Raw genomic sequence first — 16,624 nt, forward strand, 5'->3', positions numbered from 1 at the left:
TCCACCAGAGAATTATTCGAAGCAAAACTCCTAGTTTTTCGCCTACCTAGTTCTTTAGATTCCCTGTAAAGGAAGGACCCGGAACCTGCAGACTGTATGAACCTGAACTCTGTTTAACCGACCTCCCTCATCCCCTTTTTCAAAACACAGAATTAAACTTCACCGGACGTGAGGTAACACTGGCAGTAGTACTGGCATCCTTAACTGCTTTGGTGGAGACATTAATCACAGCAGGGCATGACTTGACACACGTGACGTAACTGAAGGATTATTAGGTAATAGAGCTCATTTTGTGGCGTAGCGAAGGCAGGGTTCGCCTCTGACGGAAATGCACAACAAGGTATTAGCCTTTGAAAAGAATTTAATAATCCTTAATAATCCAGTCTTAAAAGAGATATCAACCGCTTGGCCTGAAAGCGTCCCCAATAAGGTTCACTGGTTCCTCTCTGAGCAACCATGAATCAAGATGCTCAAATAATGCCGGTCCCCCTGGTTTCCACGAGGTCCTTCTGCACACCTACCATTTGCTCTACGCTCCCTACTACTGATGCCTACACCAGGGCATAGTTTGTTAATGGATCATTATTTTAGCGCAATAACAGGCCACATTAGCCAAGGATTTCACCCGGCTTTACCGTTTACTAGAAATCTTCCCAATTTCTAGGCAACAAAAATGTCAGATCTTTGAGAAGAATCTTTTCTAGCCAGATCTGGATAATAAATACACAATCAGTCTGGGGCGCGTGCCTGGCGCCCTAAGCTCGCGCTGAGCACGGTTGTCTCCCGCTGTAAAAAGACCTCTGCAAAATGAGGCGCTCGCTCTCACGGAGGCAAAAAAAACCCTATGAGGACACGTGGAAGGGGACGGAGGACACCTCTTCGGTGCAGAGCAAGGCTGAATACACATATCAAATGTATATCTATGTATACTGCAGCGTTCACGAGATGATTCAAGATCAGTTCTATTATAACGAGAGCGGGTCCTCTACATAATTATTCATGGAACGGGGGTGCCAGGAGGGCTTCCTTAATGATTATAGAAACTTCCACTTGCAGTTTGTTGGTGTGGAAAGCCCCACCCCACTTCCCAGCTCTAGAGAGCGTATTTCCCTACCTCCATGTCCCCAAAGCAAGATCTGTGTAACTTTGACTTTTCTCCGAGCGCACGCGACAATCATGCCTGAGCGCGGCGGATGTTCTGTGACACAAATAATTCCCGGAGTTGGTGTGTGTGGTCTGGAGGGGCACACTATGTGAACCCTCTTTTAGTGAGCGAGACTGCCCCCAGCTCGCGGGGCTCTAGAGGATTGACAGCGGTGGCAGCAACAGATTATAGTGACTGAGCAGGCTTTTCTATCGCGGGATAATTTACGACTGGCCTTTCATTGTTTTTAAATCGATCTGCCAATCCTGGGCAACTGGTTCCTCCTCTCCATTCATTGGGGCCATGATGATACATGAGTTTGTTATCCTGTACAGTAGGCTGTATGTGGAGTGTGTCTGTTACATGTAACTCTATTGACACAGGAATCCATTTTTAGGTCTCGGACCTAAAGGCTGCGCTTGCGCAGTCTGGGGTCGGAGAATTAATGTTTTGTAGTAGCGCTTTAGAACCCGCCTCCCTGCCCTGTCTCTCCTCCATTGGCTGGCTTCCTAAACGGAGGCCAGCCATTGGAGGAGAGATGCGTCACTCCGATTTAGCCCCGTCTTTTTCGGATTCGGGGGCGTAAGTTTTGCTGTTCTTTAGACAGTGACGTTGTCTGTCACTCAAAACAACAAAATCACGCCCCCGATTCCGAAATTTTTTGGAGCTTTGGGCCGCCATTTTGTTTCCTTCGCAGTGAAGGTGAGCCGTTTCTCGCTGTCCTCTTGCCTTCTTCTCCTGCGCCGGACGTGCGGACACCACACCGTACCTTCGTAGTTTAACTGGGTTACTGTATTCTGGTCCGGATCTGCGATCTCGGGCCATGCGCTGCCACAGGTACGTTTTCTACTCGTGTTTTTCTTGCTCTGATCCGTGGTATGTGGCACACTGATCCGTGTGGTCTGTGGTATCCTGAGCAGCTTGTTTACTCCGATTTTGTGCGTGGTCTGTGGCACGATCTGCTTTCCTGTGATCCGTGGTCTCTTACGTTCTGTTCTGCTCTGAGGTCTGCGGTGCTCCAGACACGAGGTCTGTGACTGTGAGGAGTATATCTCTTGGGGCGGCTCTGCTCCTGTTGCAGCCTCGCGATCTCTGCTCTGTCCTGGCAGCGAGTGTACCCACCCCCCGCGGTCTGTGGGCTCGGCACTTTTGAGCTCGGATTTTGCCTGGTCCCAGGGGCAGCTCCTGGTGCGCGCTGAACTCAGCCCGGGGAGCCCGGAGCAGGCTGCCGCTTAAGTGCACGGTCTGTGCCTCTCCAGGGCTCTGCTCCTGCTGACAGCCCCCGCAGGTCCTACACCCGGCAGGTGAAGCTCCCTCCTCAGCCCGTCCGCTCTCCCGCTGCAGAGTCCTGAGTGAGTGAGCTCTGCCCGCGCTTGCCGTGCACTGAGGGTACAGCGTGGCTCAGTCTCTGAGGTCTGTCCGCAGGCTGCTCTCACGCATCCTTATATATTCTCCTCCCACCTCTCTTTATCTCTCCCTCCGAATTCCCTATATCCGGACCTCCTTCCTTCCTCATCCCCTTCTCTGAGCTCTCTTGGCATCTGTCCCCATCATGCCCCCATGGTTGCCTCATTTAACCCTCTCCCCGAACCCACTCGTTGTCCTTCCCTCCCCTCTCCATACTCACAATACATTTCTAATTCTCACGCATTTAGCTTAGTCCGGCTGGCATAGCATCTCGTTTCATGGTTTCCATCGCAAACTCCTACCACAACCCCACCCCCTTGCTGCCCCTGCTTCTCCCCGGGGTGTGTTTTTTTTACCCCACCTGATTTGCCCCCCTGTCCCTTGTGGCGTCTCCTCAAGGCATGCGTTGCACCACCCCCAACTCTGAATATAGGGTTTACGTGGGGTGTAATTTAAAGGGCATTTGAAATATGCTATTCTATGGCCGCTGCGTTTTCTGCATAATTATGCACTTACTACACTTGCCACATAATCCTCTACCTGCTACATTAACTGCAGACTTCAACACAACAAAATGTACGTAGCTCAAATGGATCGAATGCCACATGGTTTCACAACGTTGCAGACCATTTGTGCCTGCCCACACCAATGACAAGCGAATCCCTCAGATGTCTTGCATAATAACGTCAAGTATGGCCTGTTTGTTGCTTAATTCCCTATATCCGGACCTCCTTCCTTCCTCCTCCCCTTCTCCGAGCTCTCTTGGCATCTGTCCCCATCATGCCCCCATGGTTGCCTCATTTAACCCTCTCCCCGAACCCACTTGTTGTCCTTCCCTCCCCTCTCCATACTCACAATACATTTCCAATTCTCACGCATTTAGCGTAGTCCGGCTGGCATAGCATCTCGTTTCATGGTTTCCATTGCAAACTCCTACCACAACCCCACCCCCTTGCTGCCCCTGCTTCTCCCGGGGTGTGTTTTTTTTACCCCACCTCATTTGCCTCCCTGTCCCTTGTGGCGTCTCCTCAAGGCATGCGTTGCACCACCCCCAACTCTGAATATAGGGATTATGTGGGGTGTAATTTAAAGGGTATTTGAATTATGCTATTCTATGGCCGCTGCGTTTTCTGCATAAATATGCACTTACTACACTTGCCACATAATCCTCCATCTGCTACATTAACTGCAGACTTCAACACAACAAAATGTACGTAGCTCAAATGGATCGAGTTATAGTTTCCAAGACTTGGAACTTATATCAAGTTGTGTTTTGTTTTTTGATGCTTGTTTTTCGTTTTTTTTATATAAGTTCCATGTCGTGGAAACTATAACTTGTTTGGTCCACTATATGTATTAGTGTGTTCCTTTTGAAATATGAAAACAAAAAACAATATGTGCTATTGAAATAAAAGCTATTGATGAGCTTATGGCCACATTGCTTCACTGTTCAGGCGCCATTTTTCAAAGTTGTTGAAATTGTTGATCAGTATTGGCATTTGGTTTGTTGTTCTGGTTTAAAGTGCTCAGCCTTACTGATGTAGAGCCACACCCTTTACTGTTATATTGTAAAGGAGCTAAGGCAGAATGAACAAAAGCAGCACGCTGTGACTCGGGGGCGGCCCTGCTTCACTGAGATGGTGGGGGAGACCTGGAAGAGTTAAGTGTGCCGGCATCATGTGCCGAAGCTGGAGTGCCCATGATTGTGGGGAGATTAAGGAAATAACTGGGTGCTTCACAGGTTTCCTTGAAAATAAACCAGGTACCTAGAAGCACTAGGTGCTAAAGAAAAGTGACAGCACTCAGTAGTATCATCTCACAAACATGAGTGCCAGAAGAGGTGCTAAATCAAAAAAAAAAGAAATCTCCCACTGGCGCAGGGGGCCTTGAATGCCACCTTGCAGGCACCGCTGTGGTGATTCCTAATTCTGCTTGGGTGTAGGGCTTGTGTTTTGGCCCTAGGGAGTCTCGATAAAGGAAGACCCATCAGACTGCGAACAACGCAGCTTCAGCACAGCCTCCTAATGACCGGTGCTGGCATGGTCTGTGCTCACCTGACCAGGCATTCGCAGGGGCATAAGATGTGGACTATGGCAATATAAGCTGGGCTGGGGCAGAGTCAAGGCAACACTGCCAGGACATACAGGCAACCTCCACAGCCCACCTGCATTCTCAGGCATAGCCTGTGTTACGAAAATGAAAAGGACAACAAGGTACTGTGCAAGGATTCAACACCAGTAGGATCTTCGCTTTTGTGGACTAAGTATTCCCAACTCTTGGAAGGGGTCTACCAGGCCCGAAGGGGCTCCCAACAAACATTACTAACAAAATGCCGCAAGAGAGATCCTTTCTGCCTTGTAAATCTACCATTTGACACCAACCTAAACCGATTCCAACTTACAGCAAAGGTTGCCTTAAAAGCTGTGTACAGCTTGAAATGCCCTTTGATGATAATGTGCAGTATTATGTTGCGGGCCAAAAGTAATGTACTTTTTCTTAACGAATTAAAACATTGGCTGGAACTTGATTTAATAACTTATTATTCGATGTCTTATTGTGATCTGTTTCTACCCTTCACCACCTCCCTGAGGAAGAGATGGGTTGCTCCACTTCACTACCCTTAAGATAAAGTGCTAAACAAGTGTACTCTTGGTGCTCAGTTCGGCGCTCAGCGAGGGACAGGGAGGCTGCACGTGTTCTCCACCCAGGATGTGCAATACAGCCTGGTAGTGAACATGCTAAGTACACATGACTGTTTGGGCGGCTAAAGAAGGCCGGCCAAGCCATCATGCACACTTAAAAGAGTGCCCAACCCTGCCCCACCCCTAACCAGCTGGGTTAGGATGGAATTTTTTTTATAAAAAATTGTGCTATTCAGGGCTGTAAGTGGGATGAAAAAACTGGGGGGGGGTGTCTCTCAAAGGGGGGTGGTCAATGTAATTAAGGGCGTGGCTTAAAAACATGTAAGCTAAACATCTGTGGTTAGCATAGTGGGCCACCCAACTAGTATTTTGCTGTTTCTGTAATTGCATCCAGATATATGATACAACAAGTAACATCATACCTACAACAAGTCAGGACTATTAGCTTTGTCAATGGTTGTTAGTTGCATAAGATAAATAAGCAGCAACTATAGCTTGGATATAATATTGAAAAAGCTTCCACTTAAAGCTCTGCTGACACCACAACAATGTTGCTGCACCTGAGTTTCCAAAAGAGAAAGGAAATCCAGAGAGAAAATGATTATTTAAAGGATTTCTCTTCCCCTACAACGCTCACCTGGCATGACGTCATGCCGTAACTTCTCCACTAGTGAGAAGTGAGCAGTGTAAGCAAGCGCACATGATGTTCCTGCTGGCTCGAAACGGGTCTCTATCGGGCTCTGAAAGATCAAATCAAATCCCTGTTTTGTGCCCTGGCACTGGCGGTCCGTTTTTTTCCAGACTGCAGTGACCGCAGTCTGCTGTCACTGCAGTCCAGAAAAAAGTGCCAGCACTCAAAAACAGTGCCGGATAGAGACCTGTTTCGAGGCCCCCTTTAAAAAACTGCCGTGGCTCAGCAACGGTGAGACCCGGCCCACTTAAAGCCCTGGTGTTATTATAATTTTATTTTTCCCTTTTGAACTGTTCACCGAACAGTGGGACGACGCTCCTCCACCTTAGTGAGGGAGCCGCCGCTGGGTATAGGTGTCGCTGCACTTCCTTAGATTTTTGCTGAGGCGGTGGTTGCGTGCAGAACTTGCATTATTGAAGCCAGGAGGGTATCAGACATTATGCAAAGCAGGGCACTGCCACCATCCTGGCGGGAGAGCATCAGCTAGGGAAGCCGCTCTGCAGCACGTTAAAAGTGATTTGTTCTGACAGTATATATTTTTGAGGTGGTGGTTCCTGAAAATGAGTTCATTCGACTATTAATAAACTAAAGAAAGAAAGGGCACTTGCACAGTTTCGGTTACATTTCAAAGGGATTGACAGGCTGTTTAATAATCTGCTCAGCAAAGACAAATGCTAGATCACACCTTCCGGGGATGGAAGGATGTCCCCCTCCATGGCAGGCCACCACTTCCACCACTCCAAAACACTGACAATGACCTGGTTCTGGGAGTTAGGGTCCACAAGCAAATCTTCTGGTTCCCCGCTAGATCCTTGTTCACCTTCAGTTTAATATTCTCTATTCAGCCTCCAAAGGATCTGTTGTCACACACATTATATAAAAAGTACAAAAGTACCTGGCAAACTCGTTTGACAAGGTGGTTCTGGTCCATCTTCGGTCTTTTGTGAATGGACAGTGCATCCAGGACTCACTTCAGCCTAAGTTTCACCCTGGGAAAGTAGCTGGCCCTAGGGTCTGTCGGAGCAGGGAGCATTCCTGGTCCTATGCTCAGTTACCTTAGGCAGCATCGATGACGTCACTCTCCCTCCCCTCGCACATGCAGCGTCAGCAGTTGGAAACTCCAATGCTGTCGGTTGATGGAGGCATTTACTACACATACCTACAGGGGTTACTAATACTTAATTTATTAACCCAAGAAGGATGGAATGCTCGGGCTTCCTTTAACCTTTCTTCGAAGATCGAACATTTTAAAAATGTAAATTCTACCTAAGTTCACATATCTATTTAACACCATTCCCTTGGAATTCCAGAAAAACTCACTGAAGAAAATCCAAGGTGAACTAGCCAGCTTCATTTGGGCATCTAAAAGCACGAGAATAGCATGGAGCAAACTAAGGAGGAAGAAAGATCAAGGAGGAATAGTGAGTCCAGATCTCTTTGAATATTACAGGGCTTTTCAATTTAAGAACATGAGACCCTTACTAAAAAATTATCAATTCTACCCAGAGTATTTACAGAATTTGACAGGCAAAGCAGATCATTTCTTATTCAAATTCGGCCATCCAAAATTCTTTAAGAAAATAAAACTAAAGATTTTATACAATGCCGCAAAATTGTGGTACCAAATTAGAAACACAGTAAATATACCTTACTAAAGCAATATGGCACCAATATGGGACACCCCGGGCACACCTGACTGCCTAAAAGACTCTCTGGCTTTACCACTAAAAGTAGTGAATCGAAACCTGGGGGCAACTCCTAAAAGATAACGCCATAATTACGTGGGACCAAATTTCTCTAATCACTAACTCCAATAGTGCTCATGAGTGCACCGGCAAGGACTCCCTCTAAGCCCTTGTTGGATGAGCTGCATTGGCTCCCTATACGGCAGCGCATCAGTTTCAAGATATGCTGTACGGTCCACAAATGCTTATATGGGGATAGTCCTAAATACCTCTCTCAATCACTTGAGCTGTATCAACCCAGCCGGTCACTCCGCTCAAGTAACCAAGCTCTCCTAAAACCCCCTGCAACAAAAAAATCCAGACAGGGAGACCGAGCATTCTCCTCAGTTGGCCCTGCTTTATGGAATAAACTTCCAACAGATGTGAGAATGACCACCAACCATCTGTCCTTTAGAAAGGCATTAAAAACTCTCCTCTTCCAGGAAGCATCTCAGTCCCATTAATATATCTCATTGACTCTGTTAATGTTCTGGCTGGCAAAGCGCGGAGATACCCTTACGGGATTGAGTCCAGCGCGATATAAGAAATTAAAATAAAATAAAAAATTTAATATATCTAAGTTCAAATTCTACCAGCTGGCTAGCTCGACCAAATCTTTAACGGAAAAAAAACGGGAAATGAAAGTTTAGAGAAAGAAATGATAAAATCCTCAACAGTAAAAAAAGAAATATCGAAATGGTACTGGGCCCTTGTAGAGGCTGGAGAGGAAGACCGCCCAGTTCCAGAAACAACCTGGAGGAAAGATATGCCCGAATTAGACCTTCATTTTCTTTGGCAAAAATCTCTAGAAACTTGCTGGTCTAGCCTGAAAGCAGCAACCCTGAAAAGAAATCACTTGTTTACAGTCCATAGGTCTTACTGGACCTCAAAAAGACTATCGGAATTTAAAGGAGCCAATATAAAATCTTGTACTAAATGTGGATTGGAGAAGGCGAACGATATTCATATGTTCCAAGAATGCCCTCTACTCACAACCTTTTGGCATGAAGTCGGTAAGACGATATCTATGGTCTTGGGTCACCAAATAGATGTAAGTATTACTTTAATTATTTTTGGGATTCATCTTACAAGGGATGTGGAGATAAGTATTTTGACTAAAAATCAGGAAAGACTATTATTTGTACTAATACTACTGGCAAGGAGAGAGATCTGTATCAACTGGATTAAACCAGCTCCTCCTCTGCACGCAAACTGGCTGAACTCTATATTAACAACGAATAAATTGGATAGGAAAAGGAACATAAGTAAAAAGTCAAATTTCTGGGAAATATGGGAAAAACATTTTCAAATACCAAGCTAATACCTCAGTAAGACCCGCTAACTACATCCAATGATTAAAGCGATGACAATAATTCAGGTGGAATAAGTTCTTCCGAGTAGCCAGGATGGTTAGCTCCCCTCCTTACCAAAAACAGAATTATTGGTAATGATAAAGGATAAACGAGAAATCTGTTTATAATCAACACCGAAAGGGATACTCCCCAACTCAGTTCGTGATACATGGGGCAGTGAAGGTAAAGAACGTTGAAATAACAGACTCCCGAAACTCCTTATACATATAATCGCAAAATGAGGATAAAAAAAAAAAGAAGGATGGAATGCTGAGTCAGGCTCGCAGCTAGCGTTCCCACTCTACTCATCCCAGTTTCAAACTCTGACATGTGACCTGCCTCCGGGGCCGGGGTCAGACACGTCGGGTGCTTAATTTGTAAAGGGTGCCAGGGCCCAAAGCCCTGCTCAGAAGCCGCCGGCAGGAGCAATTCAACGTCTGCGTGCTGAATACCAAGGCTGAGTAGTTTTAAACCCATCTCACGCCTCTTTAATCCAATTCCAGACATTCCCTGCCGTTTATCTTACTTTTGCAGGTTCCTGCTCTGTCCCTGTGTGCCGGTTATTTCGTCTTTCTTTTCGTCTGTCTTTCCCCCCTCTCTTGAATTTGGAAAACATCTGATGGGTAAAAATAACTGCCAGTCCCCAAAAATAAGTTCTGATGCCCCCCACCAGCTCAAACCAAATACCCTTTGTGTCCTATTTGTCAATATTTTACTCAGCCCTTAGCTGCAATGATCTGTTGCAGGATTTTACAGCTACCCAGAGGACATTGAACTCCTGCTAAGGCTACAAGGCCAGCAGGGAACTCCCTTGCTAACTCTGTCAGCTGTCTCTTCCATGGGTGTCAACCAAATCAAAGTGAATTTGTATTCAGCATTTCCTAATGAGCAGCGTCAGTGCTGGCAAATTTGATCTCTAAGGTGTACTATGTGAGTAGAATTTAATTGAGCCTTCTCAAGCACATACAATAAGATATCGCACAGAATAATAGTGAGCTGCTTGAACGCTCCTTAATTAGCCACATCAGACCCTAAGTTCCCTCCATTGTTTTACATTGCTCCTAATAGTGCGTGTTAGATTGCTACGCATAGGCCTTTCATGACTAAGATTTATCATTCACGCACAACTATTTCAAAGGTTTACTCCTAGTCAGAGGCGTGGCTCTTCAAAGAGACTTGTGTTTCAGTTTTCAAATACCAAGAGGGAGGACATAGTAGGATGCTATCAACTTTAAATTCAATGTTACACTTCAAATTAACATATTAACATACATGTAAGCCTGTTCCAGTCAGAAAGTACTAACCTTGTACTCTGGATCCAATGGGAGCAATTCTCTCTTCCACCCCCCACCTCCTCCATTAACGACCAATAACACAAGGATAGGAGTCCAGCGGTAGAAATCGGAAATTGGAAACGTACTAGAGAGAAAATAGAGACTCTACATTTCACTACTCAGCCATGTCACTTATGCTGGGTGCCAATGTCTGAAGGGCAAAGTGGGTATCTAAAGACAATTTAAGATATGTACTTTGATATGAAAAAAACGGAATTCCTCTTAATTGCCTCGCCGAATCAATCGGCTAATATCGGAGAATGGATGAAGCAACTTACAGCTCTAAATTGCCTTCATCACAATATAGATTCCACAAGATCACTTGGAATACCCCTTGACAAGAACCTGAATATGCAGGAGCACATCAGCTCTGTCACTAAAGGTGCCATTTTCCAAATCAACATATTATAAAAAGTCAAGGAGACCAGGAAGATCCAGAATGTAAATTTAGCAATGTAAACCAAGCAGCGGATGCAGTCTCAAGTAAGCTTCCGGAACCATACTTTAGCCTGTCACGACATGAGTGTTGCCGGTCACACGGGATCTTCCCTAACCGCACTGGCGCAAGAATCTAACTTGCAGTCCGCACAAGCGGCTTGCTCCAACTTGAACTATCGTCACCTTGGAACCCTGCTACCCGGTCTCAGCCTTCTGGTACGTCACCCCTCGTACCTGCACCCATACCTTTACTTATATGGTCCCACGCTGGTCACTCTTTATCTTGCCTCCAAAGGCAGCCTGGCCATTGACGCAGGCAATGAAGTCATATGTAACCAGGCATGCTTATTAAAATGACCTGAAGATGATCCCCGTATTTTCTTAAAGGATCGAAAAGCCGTCGACACCTTGTACACCATAAACGCCTGTTTAAAATATCCTAATTTTTGTGTAATTGTGTCTACTGTATATTCTGTTTGTTCAATGAGAAATGTGCTGAAAACAAACATTTTCCCTTGTCTGAACCCCTCACTTTATGTTGTACGTCTTTCTTGCTAAAGTTGGATACAGGCTTGTGTCCCACTTAAAACTGCTTCTTGTTTATTCTTTGTAAATATTGAATTGATTGCACATTAAATATCTGTCCAGCTGGACAGATTTCTACAATATAGGACTGATTGGGTCTATATTTATTGTCTTTCAACTATTTTTTGTCTGGGAACCACTATCTTTAGAAAAAAACTTCCAAATCAACATCATAAGGAAAATCAAAATCTTCTTTACCCTCGACGACTTCAAAGCAGTAGTACAAGCCGAAGTCATTTCCTGGTTGGACTATGGAAGTGCAACCCTCTGTGGCCTACCTAGATCAATGCTAGCCCCTTAAAGGCCTTCCTTTAACTCATCTGCTAGGCTCATCACAGGATCCAAAAGATACAACCACATCACTCCTGATCTACTTGCTCTAAATTGAATCCTGTTTGAAGCAAGGATTGAGTTAAAAATCGCATCCATGACCCATAAAGCACAACATCTTAACAACTCATTGTACCTAGCACAAAAAGTGGAGCTATCTGCTGGCCGTAGATCTTCCAGAAGCTCAAGGACTTTATTTCTAAAACCGCAGAAATTCTGTAAAAAGAAAACCTACAATCGAGCTTTCTCTGGTATTGCCCCAAGGATCTGGAACTCCCTGCCCCCTGAAGTTAGACTGAACCCCTTGCCTGCATCATTTAAAAAGAAATTCAAAGCGCTACTAATGAACAAGTTCTTGCTCTAGGGCTCGTGCTCCTCAATAGCCTTCATTATTTACTACACTTGCCATACTATGTTCAGTTCTGGACTCCTACGATCTTGTATATTCTGTGACGAATTAGCCCCATTACTGACCGCCAGCTTTTTTCCGACCCACCACATCTTGATTAGCTCTCGATCTTGTAGTTTGTTTTATTGTTTCTTCCTTCCTGATATTTTGTAAAGCGCTCTGTTAACCTCTTGGGTCATGTTCACACTTTATAAAACCCTATAAATAAGTAAATAAATAAATACATAAATAAAAATAACAGTTACTCCTAAAATGAAACTTATGAGAGCTGAATAATTTAAATATGCATTTATCAACACCTCTCTCTATAAGTATGGTAACTACTTCAAGCTTATACTATGCGGTACTAGAGGTGTTATACTTTCCACTTGAAACTTGTTCCACTGCAAGGTCATTAGGAAACATTAATAGTTGGTGATTCCTATTTCAGCAACTCGTATGCATATTACTAGAATGCTACATAATTATATATACAAATTATGTGTAACATTGTCTTGTTCTGAGAATTCCTCCTGTTTTGTCACAGGATTACCTTAAGTGAAATGTATATAGACTTTAGAAAATTTCAAAGTAAAATGTCCAAAACAGTTCAAAGTTCTTTTTCACTACACTGTCTTATTTTTGGATAGGTACCTAGGGGCAGTTTTACATGGAACTATCGCATCTGCATAGATGCGTCAGTTTCCTTGAGTCACCTCCAAATGTCCTTGCGCCACCATGGATGCGCTGTATTTACCATACAGTGCACCATGGCGCAAGGAATTACAGATGCTCAGAAATTCTGACGCATCTGTTGGAAGAAAACGGACGCATTGTTGGAGTTTGTCACAAAAGTGACGCAACTCCAGCAATGCGCCAGAAAACATAGGGAGGTCCCATGTAGAATGCCCTGCATCAATCCTTCCGCCTGGCCTGAGCAGGCGTAGGGATTTTGACGCAGTGAAGGCGTAGAGTGACACCGTGAAATCTTGTAAATTTCACTGCGCCAGTCCTATGAGGCTTTTTGCATGGGAATGCCCACCCTGCATACATTATACCTGGCGTAGGTATAATGTGACGCAGGGGTTTAGAACGTGACGCATCTCCCTAGATGCGTCACGCTGTAAATGGGCCACAACTTTTATGCTACCGATGCGTCACAAAAGTGACGCAGCGGCGGCGCAAAAGTGACGCAAGGGGCATGTAAATCTGCCCCCTAGTTCTTACATAGAATATTGGGCCCCCTGGTCTTCTCAGAACACTTTTTCCTGCAGGACCTCAGTGTATATTAGGCATTGTCTTGTTTTCTATCTCCGCTACGTCAAGTTCTCACTACTGTACTCCTGTTGGGTAACTAAGTTACTTAATTTGGGGACTTTACTCTAATTAGCGAGTTCAAACAGCTGTGACTTAGGACGTTAAATGTGTTAAACCCAGGTACAGTATGACAGTACAATAACACTCAACTTCAATTTCCACCAGTGTTGAAACTGCAATGCCCGCACCAACCCATTTAGGAACAACTCAAACAAGTTAGGGTTTTCACTGTGACTTCAGATATCTTTCTCTGCAACCAGAGGCTAAAGAGGGTTCATCCGGTTCTGGAATCTTGGTCAATTTATAAACGCCCAAAAACAGATTGCATGGTTGAATTATCACATGATGCTGTGGGACTGGAGAGTGGGCAGTATGGGTGCTCTACAATATACCATGAATACGTAGTAGTCTAGCCTCACCAGCTAGATATCTGGCAGTTTTGATGATTATTGGCCTATATTTTCTTCTTCTGCCTAATTCCCAGCCTCAATCACCTCCCGGAGAAAGCTCTGATTGCTTGATTTTGCTACCAATGGAGAGCCAAGTCCCCAAAGTGAGTGGATTTGTTATTGTACTGGGGTGCAATAGAATTGTCGCCTCTGGGATGTCGGTGGCAAACAACAGTGGTTACTGGGCAGTATTGTATGTAGGAGCTCACTAGCACAAGAGAAGGTTATACTGACAGAAGGACTGCAAAAGAGGCCAAAGAAACACATGCCAGTCCCACTCTTATCTAATAGTTGGAAAATACACACCAGTTCTCAGCTTACTACCGAATGCCAGATTGCTCACTCTAAGAATATATAGCAGGACAATGCTGCCAGAAATCTGAAACAAACTACAAAACATCACTAAACAAGCACTTCAATTGCTATATTAGTGGTGGCAAAAGAACATGCTTCAGGGCCTTTGTTTCCAAAAGTACATCCCTAGCCAGTCTTTAGTTAGCCATTCCTGCAAACTGATAAAGAGCGGACACCAGCAATATCACACGTGGATCTATAGGAAGAAGACGTGCAGCTGCTACAGGCTGGGGCTGAGTGCGACCATCTTTCTCTCAAGTCTCTCCTGCCCTTGAGGTCCTCTAAATTCATCCTGACAGAGTGACAACGCAATGTGTTATCTCAACATGCCAAGGGAGGGCGGTCCAGAGCACTGAGGAGAAGCTCATAGCTTCTGCTGCTGAATTCTGCTCAGAACACCCACAGCACGTCTGTGCATCCTGGGGAAGATTGGGTCCACAGAAACAAATGCAAGTTTCAGCTCTGGAATATGCACAATCAAGCATTTTATTCAGGCCCAACAAGCTGGTCAAGTTCCTAATTGGTAAGGTATGGCGTGTGCCAAGGCAGGTGCTGCTGCACGCATGTTGTCTTTTCGAGGATAAGGGATATCTTGTGATGGATTCCATTAAGATGCATTGCTTCAGAAATATGTAGCTAAGTCACTTTCGTTGTTAGCAGAGGATCATGTTTTGCACTCACTTCCGCAATAAAAAGCATAAAGACACCCAGGCTTTGCACTTTCATATGGATGTGCACGTGGTATCCTATTTCCACATGAGTGTTTGATGGTTCTTTTAAAGGCACACCATGCAAGAGTGTCACACAGTGGTGCTTGTTGCAATTTGTATAAAAAGTCGAATCTGAACAGGCACAGACATAAACAAAATATGCAACATGCCCCATCACCAAAGAGAAAGCATGCCACACGTCTTGTCTGTAGGGGCGCTTTGTAGTGCTTTAACTTAGCTTATAACTCATAAATGCATCTGTACTTTTGCTGAAGCTGCATACTGTATACTTAGTAACAGTATACATCGGTGGCAAGGAATACCCATTGTACCAACTTGCAATATTCTTTATGCGACTGTGTCGAACACGCCTATGGGTGAGTCACACTCTCTTTCTGCACATCCAGTTAAGGTTGGTTCTCTCTCAAGTGTCCTTCTCAGGTAGCCCTCCAGAAACAGCAGTTGTGTAAAGTGATGCCTCTTCAGCAGGTAGCACAGTGGCTGGCTTCAAGCAGGAGCACAGATAACAAGGGCATAATGAAGTGTACGATCTCTGCACCTGGCTGCCATCAGTCTTCCTGAAGCACTAATAAGAGATATTCAAAAGGGCAGGCCCGGCCTAGAAACCTCTCCCCTTGCACTACAGACACTGCAATCCCGCTCCTGGCCCTTACCATCAACCAAAAGGCAGTGCTCAGAAAGAGCCAATCAGCATGTCATTGCTAACAAAGTCTTTGTTAAATTCCTGAAGGCAGTCCTCCTCCCGGCAGTGTTTGGATCTCCACCCTCCAACCACAGGAACTCTGTAGTGAGGAGGATGGCAATAATCTTCCGATGTCTGGGAAAGCTCTCTTCAGCCTCCATTTTATGCCATGCAAACCTGACCTGAGCCAACATGAACTCCTGATTGTTGCTTCTCCGCTTTTAGTTTCAAAAGACCATCTCCCTACTTTCCATAATCTGCATGCCTCCTTTCTGAGTACAGCCTACCGACTCTATGTTGCATGCATTTTTGCCCTAATCTCTATTATTGTATTTCTGAAAACTGATCACACCAGATTTCAAAGATCACTACCTCTCCTTCTTTGTAAGTAAATCTCCTGCAGCCTAAAAATGCCTAATCTTCTTTGGCCTATCTATTAATCCCAGGAGCCATTTGTATAAACTCACATAGGCCCCACTAATGGTCTCATGTAACGCCTACTAATTTATAACACCTACTAATTTAATCTACCAAATGGAAACTGGGGCAAATACATGGCAGGGTTTCCTTGAGAGCACAAGACTAATCTCACTGACCAACAATAACCAATTACCCCTCGATTAATCACTAACCTTGGGTTCTGGAGTGGTGTGCTGCTCTGTGTAAAGGGCTTCAAAGACTCATGAGTGATACTAAGCACTATATATCAGCAATTACATTACTGTACAACAGAATACAGCTTGACTTTCAGAACACTTTCTGTATTCCCTAATGTCCTCCAACAAAATTCCAAGGAAGCAACTGTTCTTGCGCAAAGGAAATACTCGATCCATGTTGTAAGGTCCTGGCTAAAGCAATACTGTATCATGATTGTCTAGCAAAGATGCCCTGAAACAAGAGAAAGTTATACCCAGATATTCAAGATGAAACAGGAGTAAGTTATACCAGATATTCAAGATGGCAGCTGCCATCTCCAAACCAACGAGAGTTCATGACATGTTGGTAAATGTAATTTATCTCCGGGGCACCATTTCATAGTGCATTCACCTCACATGC

The sequence above is a fragment of the Lissotriton helveticus genome, chromosome 5_1 (assembly GCF_964261635.1).
Source record: "Lissotriton helveticus chromosome 5_1, aLisHel1.1, whole genome shotgun sequence".
Lineage (NCBI taxonomy): Eukaryota > Metazoa > Chordata > Amphibia > Caudata > Salamandridae > Lissotriton > Lissotriton helveticus.